The following is a 16,129-nucleotide window of genomic DNA, read 5'->3' as shown; positions in this document are numbered from 1 at the left end:
AATTCAAAAAGATATATGTACCTTGATGTTCATGGCAGCACTATTTAAAATAGCCAGGACATGGAAGTAACATAAATCTTCATCTGCAGATGAATGGATAAAGAAGATGTGGTAAATATATACAATGGGATATTACTCTGCCATAAAAAGAATAAAATAATGCTATTTGTAGCAACATGGATGAACCTAGAGATTGTCACACTGAGTGAAGTAAGTTAGATGCAGAAAGACAAATATATGGTATCACTTATATGTGACATCTAAAAAGAGTACAAATGAACTTATTTTCAAGACAGAAGTAGAGTCACTGATGTAGAAAGCAAACTTATAGTTATCAGGAGGAAAATGGTGGGGCAGAGGAATAAATTGGGATTGACATGTACACACTATTATTTGTAATAAAATAGGGGCTTCCTCTGTGACTCAGTCTGTAAAGAATCTGCCTGCAATGCAGGAGACTCATGAGACTCAGGTTCAATCCCTGGGTTGGGAAGATCCACTGCAAGAGGGCATGGCAACCTACTCCAGTGTTCTTGCTTGGAGAATCCCATGAAGAGAGGAGCCTGGTGGGCTATAGTCTATAGGGTGGCAAAGAGTTGGACATGACTGAAGTGACTAAGCACACATATATAAAATAGTTAACTAATGAGAATCTACTGTATAGCACAGGGAATTCTGCTCAATGTTCTGTAATGGTCTATATGGGAAAAGAATCTAAAAAAAAAAAATGGATATATGTATATGAATGGGCTGCCCTGGTGGCTCAGACGGTAAAGCATCTGCCTGCAGTGGGAGACCTGAGTTCGATCCCTGGGTGGGGGAGATCTCCTGGAGAAGGGAATAGCAACCCACGCCAGTATTCTTGACTGGAGAATTCCATGGACAGAGGAGCCTGGCGAGCTACAGTCTATGGGGTTGCAAAGAGTTGGACACGACTGAGTGACTCACGCAGACACACACGTATATTGTATAACTGATTCACTTTGCTGTATACCTGAAATGAAGACAACATTGTAAGTCAACTAAGGTTGAATAAAAATGTTTCAAAAAAATCTAAAAATGAGCAAAGCCTCAAGTCTTCTGCACCTGTCCCACTCCTTACTAGAGACTTTTGAAATATATTTGTAACATGCATCTCTCTACATACTCAGCCCTTCCTCCAAAACACAAATTTACTGCACTTTTTCTGAAAGGTTTAATCTATATGAAAGTTGGCTTCTGTATGCTGCTCTAGAATTCCAAAGAACGTTCGGTCTGTCCTTTAATTTGACTTTGAACAATGCGATGCCACCTATAGGTGCATTCTTGAGTGGGTTTCCTAGCCTCTCCATCTCGTCCTGATCCCCTTGAAGACACAAGGAGTTCTTTCTAGGCTCTCCCAGTGCCCCACCTGCATGTTCTCATAGATGGAGGTGACAGTACCACCTGGACGACCCCTCATCCTCTCTCCCTGCCTGCTCAGTCCTTTGCCTCATTATCCGCCTCACTCAGGAGTGAGCTAACCTTTCTGTTGAAGGTTCCAGACAGCAAATATGTTAGGCTTTGAGGGTCATACAGACCCGGTGGAACTCTGCAATGGGAAAGCAACCATATGCAGTATGTGGGATCTTAGTTCCCTGACCAGGGATCAAACCAATGCCCCTGTATTGGAAGTGCAGAGTCTTAACCATTGGACAGCCAAGGAAGTCCTTCTCTGTCTTTCTTAAAAGCAGATGTGGAATTTGTAATTGACACCGTGTCTTTTTTCTATTATTAATGCCTGAGTTTTAGTGACCCCAGGGAAATGTACATTGGTCATATACATAGCAGCAGGGAGCAGAATGGTCAGAGAGAAACTTCTTCCAAAGAGCTCAAGCATGTCTTTGACTTTGGAACCTAAGTTCACATATTGAGCTCTTCAATTTACAAATTTTTCCCTTGTCAAAAAAGGAAAATGTCTAACAAACCTAAAGTATACTCAGTAGCCATATTAAAGTTCTCATAAATCATTTATAGGAAGCAAAGTAAACATGTCTGTCTCTTTGTATTTTAGTTCCTTGGCAGAGAACACTATTTCAGCTGGCCTCACGTCAGCATGGCTGTTTTCCCCAAACACTCAAGTGCCTCCTCCTCATGTGATCTTTTATTTTATTTTTTTGAAATGAATACCTGATTCTCTGTCCTCTATAGCTACATATGTGGTCTACAGGGATGTTTTCAAAATGTGCTCTGCCATCACTGGCAGTATGATGACCTGTAGCTCATAAGCCAGAGAATAAATGCATGCTGTATTTACCTAGAAAGAGTCTTTCAAGGGTACATTTTCATGGAATCATGGACCTGTTTTCAAAGATCAGTTTCAATTTCCCTGACACAATATCATATAGTCAATAGCAGGAGTTGGCAGACTCTAGCAATGCTTGCTTTTGTATGGCTCATGAGCTAAGAATGGTTTTTTAACATTTTAAAATTATTTAAAACTCAAAAGAAGAATAATATTTACTGATCTGTGAAAATTGTATAAAATTCACATTTCAGTGTATCGAATCACAGCCATACCTATTTGTTCTGTATTATACACTGTTGCTTTTGCTTATATCGGCAGAGCCAAATCCTTGGGCAGATGGCTGTCATTTGACCTGCAAAGTCCTTCACTGTAAGTTTGTTGAGCCATGGTTTAGAGAGTGGGCTTTGAATCAGACTTTCTTGGTTTGATTTCTGGCTCTGCCTCTTACAGTGTGAAACCTACAAGTTTTTTTTCTTTTTCTATAAAATGCCATCTACTTCATTGTTTTCTTGTGAGAATTAAATGGACTTCTCCAGATTCTCCACTCCCTCTGTTTAATAAACAAACAAATAAATATTTAAATTTAAACCTCCACTTCCTCTAGATATCACTGTTCCAGTTGGAAGGAGTCTGCTCTTTCCTGATCAAGGCCCAAGTATTCAAATAAGAGACTGCAAGGTTGTGGAATTAACGGGTATTAATATTTGGATTCAGCAAATAGCAGTTATCAATCTTTTGGGTTTGCTTTTCCATTGGTTCATCTGTAAGATGATAAAAAGCACTTAAAAATATATATTTAAATTTATTTATTTTTAATTGGAAGATAATTGCTTTACAATATTTTGTTAGTTTCTGCCATATATCAGCATGAATCAGCCATAGGTAAATGTATATACCACTCAGAAAAGCCATGGATTTTCTTCCGTGTCTGGAGGTGGAAATTTCACGTTTGAACATGTGTTTTGTAGCTTTAATTCATCCTGTGTTCAGAATCAACTTTGAAGGCCTGTGGTCTTGCTGTTCCTCCCCTGGGGCAGTGACTTCCCAGTTCCTCAGGTGTCACCAGCTGTAGTTGTGCTGTCTGGGTGACCCTAGGCACTGGTTTGGCCAGGTTCATGAGTGCTTGTCTGAGCTGATTCCCAGGCCTGCCCCCTCACAGGTGGAAGTCTCACTTCCTGCGTCCATCTCAGTGTGATGATCACACTTCTTTCGTCACGCTCTTTGGTACTAAGTTATCAGTTGTGGTTGTTTGCTTGAACACAACAGAAATTCAGTCTGATAAAGAAAGAAGCATTTGGAAGAATCCTGCTGGCAAATTAAATTGTGGAGGAAGTGGAAAGCTGCCCCACCAGGCCTCAAGAAGGAGCCCATGAAGTTGTGTGGATTATGTGGATTTGAGAACACAGAACTCTTTTTAAGATGCTACTGTTAGGTGACTCACCTCCATCACTGTCTCCTGTATGATTTGGCATAAGATTCAAGGATCTGGGAATGTGAATCTAATGGGTCACACACGTGGTCAGGAGGGAGGGACTTGTCATTGAAATCCCTCCAGAGTCACAATGACTGAGTAAAAATGTCTGACGTCTGCCTTTAATGTTTTTAGTGGTGATGGTGAATGGGGTGAGTGGGTGGAGGGAGATATTACTTAAATTTTCTCTAAACCTTGGTTCCCAAAACTATAAAATCCTGATAATTATACTTCTTTTGTTCTGTTGTAAAGATTAATGAAATAATATGTAGAAAATTATCTATACCAAGCTTGGCACACGGTGAGCACGCCTTGACTGGTGATGATTATCCTAATTATTACTCTCTGCATCAATTCCCTTTATGCAACGTTTTCCCCATCAAAAGCTGTGCTCTCAGAACCCATGACTCATAATCTAGAGCTCCATTCCTATTTCCAGTCATAAGCCACAGTAGAAATTGCACTCAAGGGTAAAAGGATTAGATCCATGAAATAATTTATTACTCTTTAAAACAAAATGTTTGGGCCAGTGACAAGGCTGTCTGTAGACCATGTCAGTAGCTGTTTTCTGACCTACTTCTGTTGGATTGAAATCTCTCTAAGGATGAAGGCTGGGTCTTATTCAATTTTTTAAAGTTTAATTTAACTGATAATTACTGAGCATCTACCATAGGCAAAGCCCAACGGGGATGAAGAGAGAGCAGTATTAAAGGAATTCTATAAGAGTGAAGATGTTGTCCCTTTTTTACAAAGCAATTTCAATGCGAGAGGAGGAAAGCTAACCAAAAGCAACTGGAAGTCAGCTGAATTGGGGGTTTACTGGACCGCAGAGACTGGTTAAAGATTTCAGTAATGTCTGTGGGTCTATCTGAATACAGTATTATTGAGAAGATACTACTGTGCTGTCTGTTGACATAAATCAGCTTAAGTATCTTTTACTAATGTAACTAGCCAAATTGTGGGTGAACAAAGGATACCTGATTAGCTGTCTGTCCATGCATTTTATAAGAGAGAGATTTCACTTGTCTAAGGAGTCGTTATTAAGACTTCATCCAATAAATCACTTTACCAACTTTTCTTTTTTTTGGCAGCATGCAAGGTCTTAGTTCTGTGTGTGTGTGTTAGTAACTCAGTCATGTCTGACTCTTTATGACTCCATGGACTATAGTACACCAGGCTTGTCTGTCCATGGGATCAAACCTGTGCCCCTTGTGAGCACAGAGTCTTAATCACTGCACCTTCAGGGAAGTTCATGATCACTTTCAGTTCAGTTCAGTTGCTCACTCATGTCCGACTCTTTGTGACCCCATGGACTTCAGCACAACAGCCTTCCCTGTCCATCTCCAACTCCCAGAGCTTACTCAAACTCATCTCCATCTAGTCATTGATGCCATCCAACCATCTCATCCTCTGCTGTCCCCTTCTCCTCCCGTCTTCAATCTTCCCCAGCATCAGGGTCTTTTCCAATGTCAATTCTTCGCATCAGATGGCCAAAAATTGGAGTTTCAGCTTTAGCATCAGTGCTTCCAATGAGTATTTAGGACTGATTTCCTTCAGGATTGACTGATATGATGTTCTTGCAGTCCAAGAGACTCTCAAGAGTCTTCTCCAACACCACAGTTTCAACAGCATTAATTCTTTGGTGCTCAGCTTTCTTTATAGTCCAACTCTCACATCCATACATGACTACTGGAAAAACCAAGTCTTTGACAAGATGGACCTTTGTTGGCAAAGTAACGTCTCTGTTTTTAAATATGCTGTCTAGGTTGGTCATAACTTTTCTTCCAAGGAGCAAGCATCTTTTAATTTCATGGCTTCAGTCACCATCTGCAGTGATTTTGGAGCCCCCCAAAATAAAGTCATCCACTGGTTCCATTGTTTCCCCATCTATTTGCATGAAGTGATTGGACTGGATGCCATGATCTGAGTTTTCTGAATGCTGAGTTTTAAGCCAACTTTTTCACTCACCTCTTCCACTTTCATCAAGAGGTTCTTTAGTTTTTCTTTGCTTGCTGTTATAAGGGTGGTGTCATCTGTATATCTGAGGTTATTGATATTTCTCCCAGCAATCTTGATTCCAGCTTGTGCTTTATCCAGCCCAGCGTTTCTCATGATGTACTCTGCATACAAGTTAAATAAGCAGGGTGACAATATACAGCCTTGACGTACTCCTTCTAATTGTTGCTTCTTGACATGCATATAGATTTCTCAGGAGGCAGGTCCCATCTCTTTCAGAATTTTCCACAGTTTATTGTGATCCACACAGTCAAAGGCTTTGGCATAGTCAATAAAACAGAAGTAGATTTTTTTCTGGAACTCTCTTGGTTTTTCAATGATCCAGCGGATGTTGGCAATTTGATCTCTGGCTCCTCTGCCTTTTCTAAATCTAGCTTGAACATCTGGAAGCTCATGGTTCACGTACTGTTGAAGTCTGGCTTGGAAAATTTTGAGCATTACTTTCCGAGCATGTGAGATGAGTGCAATTGTGTGGTAGTTTGAGTATTCTTTGGCATTGCCTTTCTTTGGGATTGGAATGAAAACTGACCTTTGCAGTCCTGTGGTCACTGCTGCATTTTCCAAATTTGCTGGCATATTGAATGCAACACTATAACAGCATCATCTTTTAGGATTTGCAATAGCTCAATTGGAATTCCTTCACCTCCACTAGCTTTGTTTGTAGTGATGCTTCCTAAGGCCCACTTGACTTTGCATTCCAGGATGTCTGACTCTCTAGGTGAGTGATCACACCATTATGGTAATCTGGGTCATGAAGATCTTTTTTGTATAGTTTTCCTGTGTATTCTTGCCACCTCGTCTCAATATCCTCTGCTTCTTCTAGGTTCATACCATTTCTGTCCTTTATTGTGCCCATCTTTGCATGAAATGTTCTAATTTTCTTGAAGAGATCTCTAGTCTTTCCCATTCTACTGTTTTCTTCTATTTCTTTGCCTTGATCACTGAATAAGGCATTCTTATCTCTCCTTGCAATTCTTTGGAATTCTGCAATTCAGATGGTTATATCTTTGCTTTTCTCTTTTGCCTTTAGCTTCTCTTCTTTTCTTAGCTATTTGTAAGGCCTCCTCAGACAGCCATTTTGCCTTTTTGCATTTCTTTTTCTTGGGGATGGCCTTGATCCCTGTCTCCTGTACAATGTCACAAACCTCTGTCCATAGTTCTTCAGGCACTCTGTCTATGAGATCTAATCCCTTGAATCTATTTGTCACTTCCACTGTATAATTGTAAAGGTTTTGTTTTAGGTCATAGATGAATGGTCTAGTGGTTTTCCCTACTTTCTTCAATTTAAGTCTGAATTTTGCAATAAGGAGTTCATGATCTGAGCCACAGTCAGCTCCCGGTATTGTTTTTGCTGACTGTATAGAGCTTCTCCATCTTTGGCTGCCAAGAATGTAATCAATCTGATTTCAATATTAACCATCTGGTGATGTCCATGTGTAGTGTCTTCTCTTGTGTTGTTGGAAGAGGATGTTTGCTATGACCAGTGCGTTCTCTTGGCAAAACTCTGTTAGCCTTTGACCTGCTTCCTTTTGTACTCTAAGGCCAAATTTGGCTGTTACTCCAGGTGTTTCTTGACTTCCTACTTTTGCATTCCAGTCCCCTATAATGAAAAGGACAGCTTTTTTGGGTGTTAGTTCTAGAAGGTCTTGTAGGTCTTCATCGAACCATTCAACTTCAGCTTCTCCAGCATTACTGGTTGGGGTATAGACTTGGATTACTATGATATTGAATGGTTTGCCTTGGAAACAAATAGAGATCATTCTGTCATTTTTGAGATTGCATCCAAGTATGCATTTTGGACTCTTTTGTTGGCTATGATGGCTACTCCATTTCTTCCAAGGGATTCTTGCCCACAGTAGTGGTTGTAATTGTTCTGAGTTACATTCACCCATTCCAGTCCACTTTAGTTCACTGACTCCTAAAATGTCAGTCTTGTTCAATCTTCATCTCCTGTTTGACCACTCCTAATTTGCCTTGATTCATGGAGATAACATTCCAGGTTCCTATGCAATATTGCTCTTTATAGCATTGGACTTTACTTCCATCACCAGTCACATCCACAACTGGTGTTGTTTATGGCTCCATCTCTTCATTCTTTCTGGAGTTATTTCTCCACTGGTCTCCAGTAGCATATTGGACACCTACTGACCTGGGAGTTCCTTTCCCAGTGTCCTCTCTTTTTGGTTTTTCATACTGTTCATGCATCACTTTAGAGAATAGGAATAAGTTAAGAGGGAAACACACAGCTGGGAGAGATTCATATCTAGTCTTTTCCCTCATGCTTGTTCCCAAGCATACTGGATCTGAAAATGTAAAATATGAGAACATTGGGTTTATGTTTGTATTTTAAAAAGTAAGCATGTTTTGCATAAGTCTAGAATTTCCCAACAATTTTACATGGTTTAGATTAAATTAGGGCTTCCCTGGTCACTCAGACACATATGAATCTGCCTGCAATGCAGGAGATCCAGGTTTGATTCCTGAGTCTATAAGATCTCCCTGGAGGAGGGAATGGCTATGTACTCCAGTATTCTTTTTTTTTTTTTTGCCACTTTATTCATTTTTTTAATTGAAGGATAATTACTTTATAGAATTTTGTGGTTTTCTGTCAAACAGCAATAAGAATCAGCCATAGGTACACCCCTGTCTCCTCCCTCCTGAACCTCCCTCCCCTCTTCCTCCCCAGCCCACCTTCTGGATTGTCACAGAGCCCCTGCTGGAGTTTCTTGAGTCATGCAGCAAATTCCTGTTGGCTATCTATTTTATGTATGGTATTTTAAGTTCCATGCTACTCTCTCCATACATCTCACTCTCTCCCTCCTCCCCTCCCCCATGTCCATAGGTTTGTTCTCTATGTCTGCTTCTCCATTGCTATTCTGAAAATAAATTAATCAGTACCATCTTCTTAGATTCCATATATATGTATCAGTATATGATAGAATATCATGGGCAGAAGAGCCTGGTGAGCTACAGGTTCATAGGGTCACAAAGAATTGGACATGAATGAGTGACTAACACATTAAATTTATTCATCCTCTCATATGTTCATTTAAAAAAATTTTTTCTGGGGAATTCTGAAAACCTCCCTTTTGTGACATCAGCTAAAATACCATTTGAAAAATAATTAAAAAATATTTTTACTAATGAAATGATTATGGCTATTTATAGTAATTTTTTGAGGGACTCCATGTACTTCTAGTATAAAATAATAGTAGATACCATTTTTTGAGCATCTTATAAAAGATATTTTGGTTATTACCGTGTAACAAACTGTACCAAAATTTACTACTTTAAAATAACCATTTTGTTTAATTTATGGTTTTGTGGGTCAGGACTCTAGGAAAGTCTTGGCTAAGTATTTTGTCTCTGTTCCATATGGTGTTAGATGGGGCTGCTTAGGCTATGGGTCCCACTTCCAAGATGGTTTGTTCACGCACATAACTGAGACTTCAAGTGCTCCTCGAATTATCTCTCTCCATATGGCATTTCCTCCTTCAGAGCCCCTCCACGTGACTTGGGCTTTCATAGATGGTGGTTTCACAGTATTGTACTTCTTACACAGTAGCTGACTTCTACAAGGCAGAAGTGAATATTACCAGACCACTTAAGCACTATCACCAGACTGGTACAGCATCATTTTTTCCATACTTCTTGGTCAAAGCAGATCCAGGGTCTGCCCAGACTCAAGGGAGTGGAAAAACACACTCCATCTCTTAATAGAGGAGGACAAAGTCACATTGCAGAAGAGTACATTAGAAGGGAGCCATCCATCTTTGGAAAATATGATTAGCCACACTAGAATATATTTAAAATCTTTCTCATGAATTGCATTCATTTGAGCCTTTCAATAACCCCATTATGAAGTAGTGACTATTACCACTGCCATTTTTCAGATGACCAAACTGAGTCCCATGCTGCTAAATAGCCAGCCCAAACACTGCAGACCTAGTGAGTGGTATATCTTATTTTGACAATGAGGAATCTGATTTGTGGGCATATACTCTTTACCATGGCTTCCCTGGTGGCTCAGAGGTTAAAGCGTCTGCCTGGAATGTGGGAGACCCCGGTTCAGTCCCTGAGTTGGGAAGATCCTCTGGAGAAGGAAATGGCAACCCACTCCAGTACACTTGCCTGGAGAATCCCATGGAGGGAGGAGCCTGGTAGGCTACAGCCCATGGGTCGCAAAGAGTTGGACACGACTGAGAGACTTCACTTTCACTTCACTCTTTACCACTGTATTTTCTTGCCTACCACACAAAAAGCATGAATCTGGGCCCATACATAATCTTGTACAAACAAGATTTAGCAGTTGCTTTAAATCCTCTTCTTTGTACATAAGACAAAAAGTGTGCACACAGAGTACTGTAATATATATCATTGTAAATGTGCCCTTGACCCATTTTAGGTACCTGAGTGCAAAATAACTTGTTGGGTCAAAAGGTTAGTATATTCATAAATTTGATAAATTCTGACACATACTATCTTGTAGACTCTGGTCAATGTATAATCCTCCATCAATGTATGAGAGGTCTGTTTTCCATCTCTTTGCCAACAATGTGATTTGAAGGTCTTTGATCTTTGTCAAATAAGCCAGTGAAATATGGCATATCACAGTAATTTAATTAACATGTCTCCTATTATGAGTGATGTTGTTCACCCATTTCTTTTTCTGTGAACCATCTTTTCATATTGCTGCCAATATTTTTTATTGGAATATATATTTATCTCACTTCCAACACACTTCATACATTAAGAAAATTAGTATTTTGTCTGCAAATATTTGCTAGCTTTTGCATGTGACTTTGTTTCTGGTGTTTTTGTTATTCAGAATTAAAAGTATATACAGATATAACCAAATTTTATGTACATTTATCTTCTGAGTTTTTTGTCACAATTTAGAAAGCTTTTTTTCTACTGCAAAATTATGAAAATCATCTCTCATGTTCTATCTTAAAACCTTAGGAATCACTCAGAGCTTCTCAGCCTACCTGGCTGAGGCAAACTTTTAAAATTAGGAGAAGGCACTTAAGAACCTGGATTCTTGGTTTGCAAGATCTGCAGCTCTGACCTGCACTCCCACGTGGAAACACTGAGCTGCAGGTGAGTGGCAGCCCTACGCCTTTGGATTGGACCTGTCCTCCTGTTTTGCAATACTCCCAACCTTGCCCTTTCTGTTCACTGATGTTCCAAGCAATACCTCTTAGGTGATTAAGCTCCTTGCTCTTGAATTAGAGCTGTATGTGAGGTTAGAGGTAAAATGTCTGAGCTGTGAAAAAGTTAGGCTCTTTCCAGAGCAGTCTTTTTTTTTTTTTTAAGTTTCACATATCTCTCCATTTAAACTGTGTAATGTGGTGTTTCCAAAAGTGGGGTACACACCCATATCCTGGAAGTAGGCAAAGCCATAATGCAAATGCAGTACATCTTTTCAATGGACACCTTGGCACTGAAATTGGTGGTGATGATGACGGTATATAATTTGCTCGTGAATAATTTAAAATATGTCTGCTAAAAAGAGATATCAACTTATTCTAGAGTACAAATTAATATTTTAATGACTTTTTTAAGATTAAAAAAACTCTAGCTATGTCTTTGGGCCCCATTTATGTATTTACTCATCTCTGATGTAAGGGTCACTTCGGTGTAAAAGTTTGTTACCATCAGGTGACGAATTCTGCATGCATGCTCTTTCACTCAGTCTTGTCTGACTCTTTGAGACCTCATCGACTGTAGCCCGCCAGGCCTCTCTGTTCATGAAAATTTTCAGGCAAGAATACTGGAGTGGGTTGCCATTTTCTGTTCCAGGTGATCTTCCTGATACAGGTATCAAATCCATGTCTCCTGCTTTGGCAGGTGGATTCCTTACCACTGAGCCACATGGGAAGCCCCATGACAAGCCTAAATAAAGATAAATTGCATTGCCAAGTCAAACCTTCCCACACTTTATATAAAAATTGATTTCAAATAGCTGATGTTGGGCTGGTGCCTAATAATTGAGTTTTCAGGTAAAAAATGTTGCTTGATTCAGAGGGTTATTGTGAATTAACATGTTATTAATAAAGACTACATAAAGACTGAAAAGAAATATTATGTATGTGAAAAGGAGTAAAACAGAGAACCCAAGAGAGGGTAATTATATTCTCTCTATAAATGTTTTCAGAATTTTATTCAAATAGTAGAGAACAGATTTATTTCAACCAATATTTATTGAATGCTTAGTGTGTGCCAGGATGGTGACTGCAGATGGTGACTGCAGCCATGAAATTAAAAGATGCTTGCTCCTTGGAAGAAAAATTATGACCAACCTAGACAGCATATTAAAAAGCAGAGATATTACTTTGCCAACAAAGGTCTGTCTAATCAAAGCTATGATTTTTCCAGTAGTCATGTATGGATGTGAGAGTTGGACTATAAAGAAAGCTGAGAGTCAAAGAATTGATGCTTTTGAACTGTGGTGTTGGAGAAGACTCTTGAGAGTTCCTTGGACTGCAAGATCCAACCAGTCCATCCTAAATGAGATCAGTCCTGAGTGTTCATTGGAAGGACTGATGCTGAAGCTGAAGCTCCAATACTTTGGCCATCTGATGCGAAGAATGGACTCATTTGAAAAGACCCTGATGCTGGGAAAGATTGAAGACAGGAGGAGAAGCAGATGACAGAGGATGAGATGGTCAGGTGGCATCACCCACTCAATGGATATGAGATTGAGTAAGCTCCAGGAGTTGGTGATAGACACGGGAAGCCTGGGGTGCTGCAGTCCGAGGGGTCACAGAGTCAGACACAACAGTGACTGAACTGAACTGAACTGTGTGCCAGGAATGATTAACTAAACAGAATAGAATAGCTTTATTTACAGTATTTACAATCCGAGGGAAGAAAGAAGGATATTAGCTAAAAACACCACAAATCATCTCTTTCTCTTCTCTTCCTCTGGGTGCAGAACACCTAAAATGCTGGATAAACTATATTTTAAAATAAAACATTTAAAGAACCCAAATGAGCTGACAGTAAAGAAAATTAAAAAAAGACAAGAACTGATGAGAAAACACCTTTCTCTCCTTGTGTGCTTCTGTCAGTGTATCCTTGTGTACAAACTTGGTTTTAATGGTATATAGCATGGAAGTCAAAAGACACAGCCTAGGGTCCAGAGAGGGCAAGAAGTCTGATTGGCAAGCTCTGTTTAAAAACAGGACCCTAATGGATGACACTCACAATGGGCAAACTAGAAAACCCATTCCCATAAAGGAGACTTCAGTATCTTGGACTTTGATTTGAATGCTATTTTTAAAAAGAAAGAAAAGAAAAATTCAGAAACACTTCATCTGAGAATTTCTAACCCATAAGTATGAGTTCACTTTAGTTTGGAGGCCATAACTCACTGTACCTGAGTAGTCTAAAAATATTCTCAGACAAAAATTTAGTCCAAGTGGTCCTGAGTTGGTAAGTGCCTGCAAACAACTGGTGGGAGCAAACAGAGCATTTTGGTTTTTTTTCGAGTAATATGCTTTAAATAGTTTCAGAGGGGGTCCATAGATAAAGTCAAAGGAACATCAGTTCATAATAAAAATTTAAAAAATATATGCAAGGAAGTTGAATACCCTGAGGAAGTCAACAAAAAATACAAAGTAGAATCAGATTTGTAAGAACTGCATAATCATCAGATATGGACTCTAAAATAATTTCATACATTAAATAAATAAAGATATTGAAAAGATGGTAAATGTATAAGAAACTGGGAATACTGTAGATTTGTATAGGAAACTGCATAAAATTTCCATAAATAAACAATATAATAATTAAAATAAAAACTGAGTATGTAAATACCAAATTGAAAGTAGCTAACAAGAAAATTAATGAACTGGAAGAGATATGGATAAGTTACCCAGAAAGTAGCATACAGAAATAAAAACACAGAAAATATAAAACTTCTTACATGGAAGATATAGTAAGAAAGTCCAAATATGTAACTGAAAACTCAGAAAGATAAATGAGAGAAAACTGGGGAGAGATAACAGCCAAAGAGATAATAGCTGAGCAGTTTCCTCAGTTGATGAATAACTACAATCCTTAGGTTAATGATGCTCAAGGAATCTCAATTGAATTAAAGTAAAAACCCATCTGAACACATCCTAGTGAAACTGCAGACCACCAAAGACAAAGTGATGATCTTGAAGCAATCAGTAAAAGAAAAAGCAACCAGAGAGAAAAGAAAGATTATCTACAAAGCTGTGTTAACTAGATGGAGAGCTAACTTCTCAAATGCAATAGTGGACCCCAAAAGAAAATATAATAATGTTATTCAATGTATGAAAAAGAAAATAATTGTTGATATAAATGATTAAATGTAAAATTGAATATTCAGTGAAATTCTTTTTAAAATTAGGTTAAATGAAGACATTTCAGCACAAAAAAAAAAAGAAGCAAAGAAACCCCCAAACCAAAAACTGAAATTCTGAGTTTATTACCAATAATTCTTCATTAATAAAAATCTAAAGACTGTATTTCAGAAAGAAGAAAATGAGCCCTGAGGAGCACCTGAGACACAAGGAGGCATGGTAAATAAATAATATGGTGTACTTCTGGGTAAATATAAACACTGACTACATAAAGCAGTTAAAAATTTAATTTATGGGCATATAAAATCAATATAGATTCAATATAAATAAAAGGATATATATATACATATATATATGTGTGTATATATATATATATATATGGCTATACACCCTCTTCCAACAACACAAGAGAAGACTCTACACATAGATATCACCAGATGGTCAATACTGAAATCAGACTGATTATATTCTTTGCAGCCAAAGATGGAGAAGCTCTATACAGTCAGCAAGAAACAAGACCAGGAGCGGGCTGTGGCTCAGATCATGAACTCCTAAGACTTAAATTGAAGAATGTAGGGAAAACCACTCGACCATTCAAGTATGATCTAAACCAAATCCCTTACAATTTTACAGTGGAAGTGAGAAATAGATTTAAGGGACTAGATCTCATAGACAGAGTGCCTGATGAATTATGGACGGAAGTTTGTGACATTGTACAGGAGATAGGGATCAAGACCATCCCCAAGAAAAAGAAATGCAAAAAAGCAAAATGGCTCTCTGAGGAGGCCTTAAAATAGCTGTGAAAAGAAGAGAAGTGAAAAGCAAAGGAGAAAAGGAAAGATATTCCCATTTGAATGCAGAGTTCCAAAGAAAAGCAAGGAGAGATAAGAAAGCCTTTCTCAGCGATCAGTGCAAAGAAATAGAGGAAAACAATAGAATGGGGAAGACTAGAGATCTCTTCAAGAAAATTAGAGATACCAAGGGAACATTTCATGCAAAGATGGGCACAATAAAGGACAGAAATTGTATGGACCTAAGAGAAGGAGAAGATATTAAGAAGAGGTGGCAAGAATACACAAAAGAACTGTATAAAAAAGATTTTCATGACCCAGATAATCACGATGGTGTGATCACTCACCTAGAGCCAGACACCCTGGAATGTGAAGTCAAGTGGGCCTTAGGAAGCATCACTACAAGCAAAGCTAGGGGAGGTGAAGGAATTCCAATTGAGCTATTTCAAATAGTGAAAGATGATGCTGTGAAAGTGCTGCATTCAATATGCCAGCAAATTTGGAAAACTCAGCAGTGGCCACAGGACTGGAAAAGGTCAGTTTTTATTCCAATCCCAAAGAAAGGTAATGCCAAAGAATGCTCAAACTACCGTATAATTTCACCCATCTCATATGCTAGTAAAGTAATGCTCAAAATTCTCCAAGCCAGACTTCAACAATACATGAACCATGCATGAACTTCCAGATGTTCAAACTGGATTTATAAAAGGCAGAGGAACCAGAAGTCAAATTGCCAACATCCTCTGGATCATCGAAAAAGCAAGAGAGTTCCAGAAAAACATCCATTTCTACTTTATTGATTATGCCAAAGCCTTTGACTGTGTGTATCACAACAAACTGTGGAAAATTCTGAAAGAGATGGGAATACTAGACCACCTGACCTGTCTCTTGAGAAATCTGTATGCAGGCCAGTAAACAGCAGTTAGAACTGAACATGGAACAACAGACTGGTTCCAAATAGGAAAAGGAGTATGTCAAGGCAATGTATTGTCTCCCTGCTTATTTAATTTATATGCAGAGTACATCATGAGAAACGCTGGGCTGGATGAAGCACAAGCTGTAATCAAGATTGCTGGGAGAAATATCAATAACCTCAGATATGCAGATGACACCACCCTTATGGCAGAAAGAGAAGAAGAACTAAGGAGCCTCTTAATGAAAGTGAAAGAGGAGAGAGAAAATGTTGGCTTAAAGCTCAACATTCAGAAAACTAAGATCATGGTATCTAATCCCATCTCTTCATGGCAAATAG

The sequence above is a fragment of the Cervus elaphus genome, chromosome 16 (assembly GCF_910594005.1).
Source record: "Cervus elaphus chromosome 16, mCerEla1.1, whole genome shotgun sequence".
Lineage (NCBI taxonomy): Eukaryota > Metazoa > Chordata > Mammalia > Artiodactyla > Cervidae > Cervus > Cervus elaphus.
Note: the sequence above shows the minus strand (reverse complement) of the source record.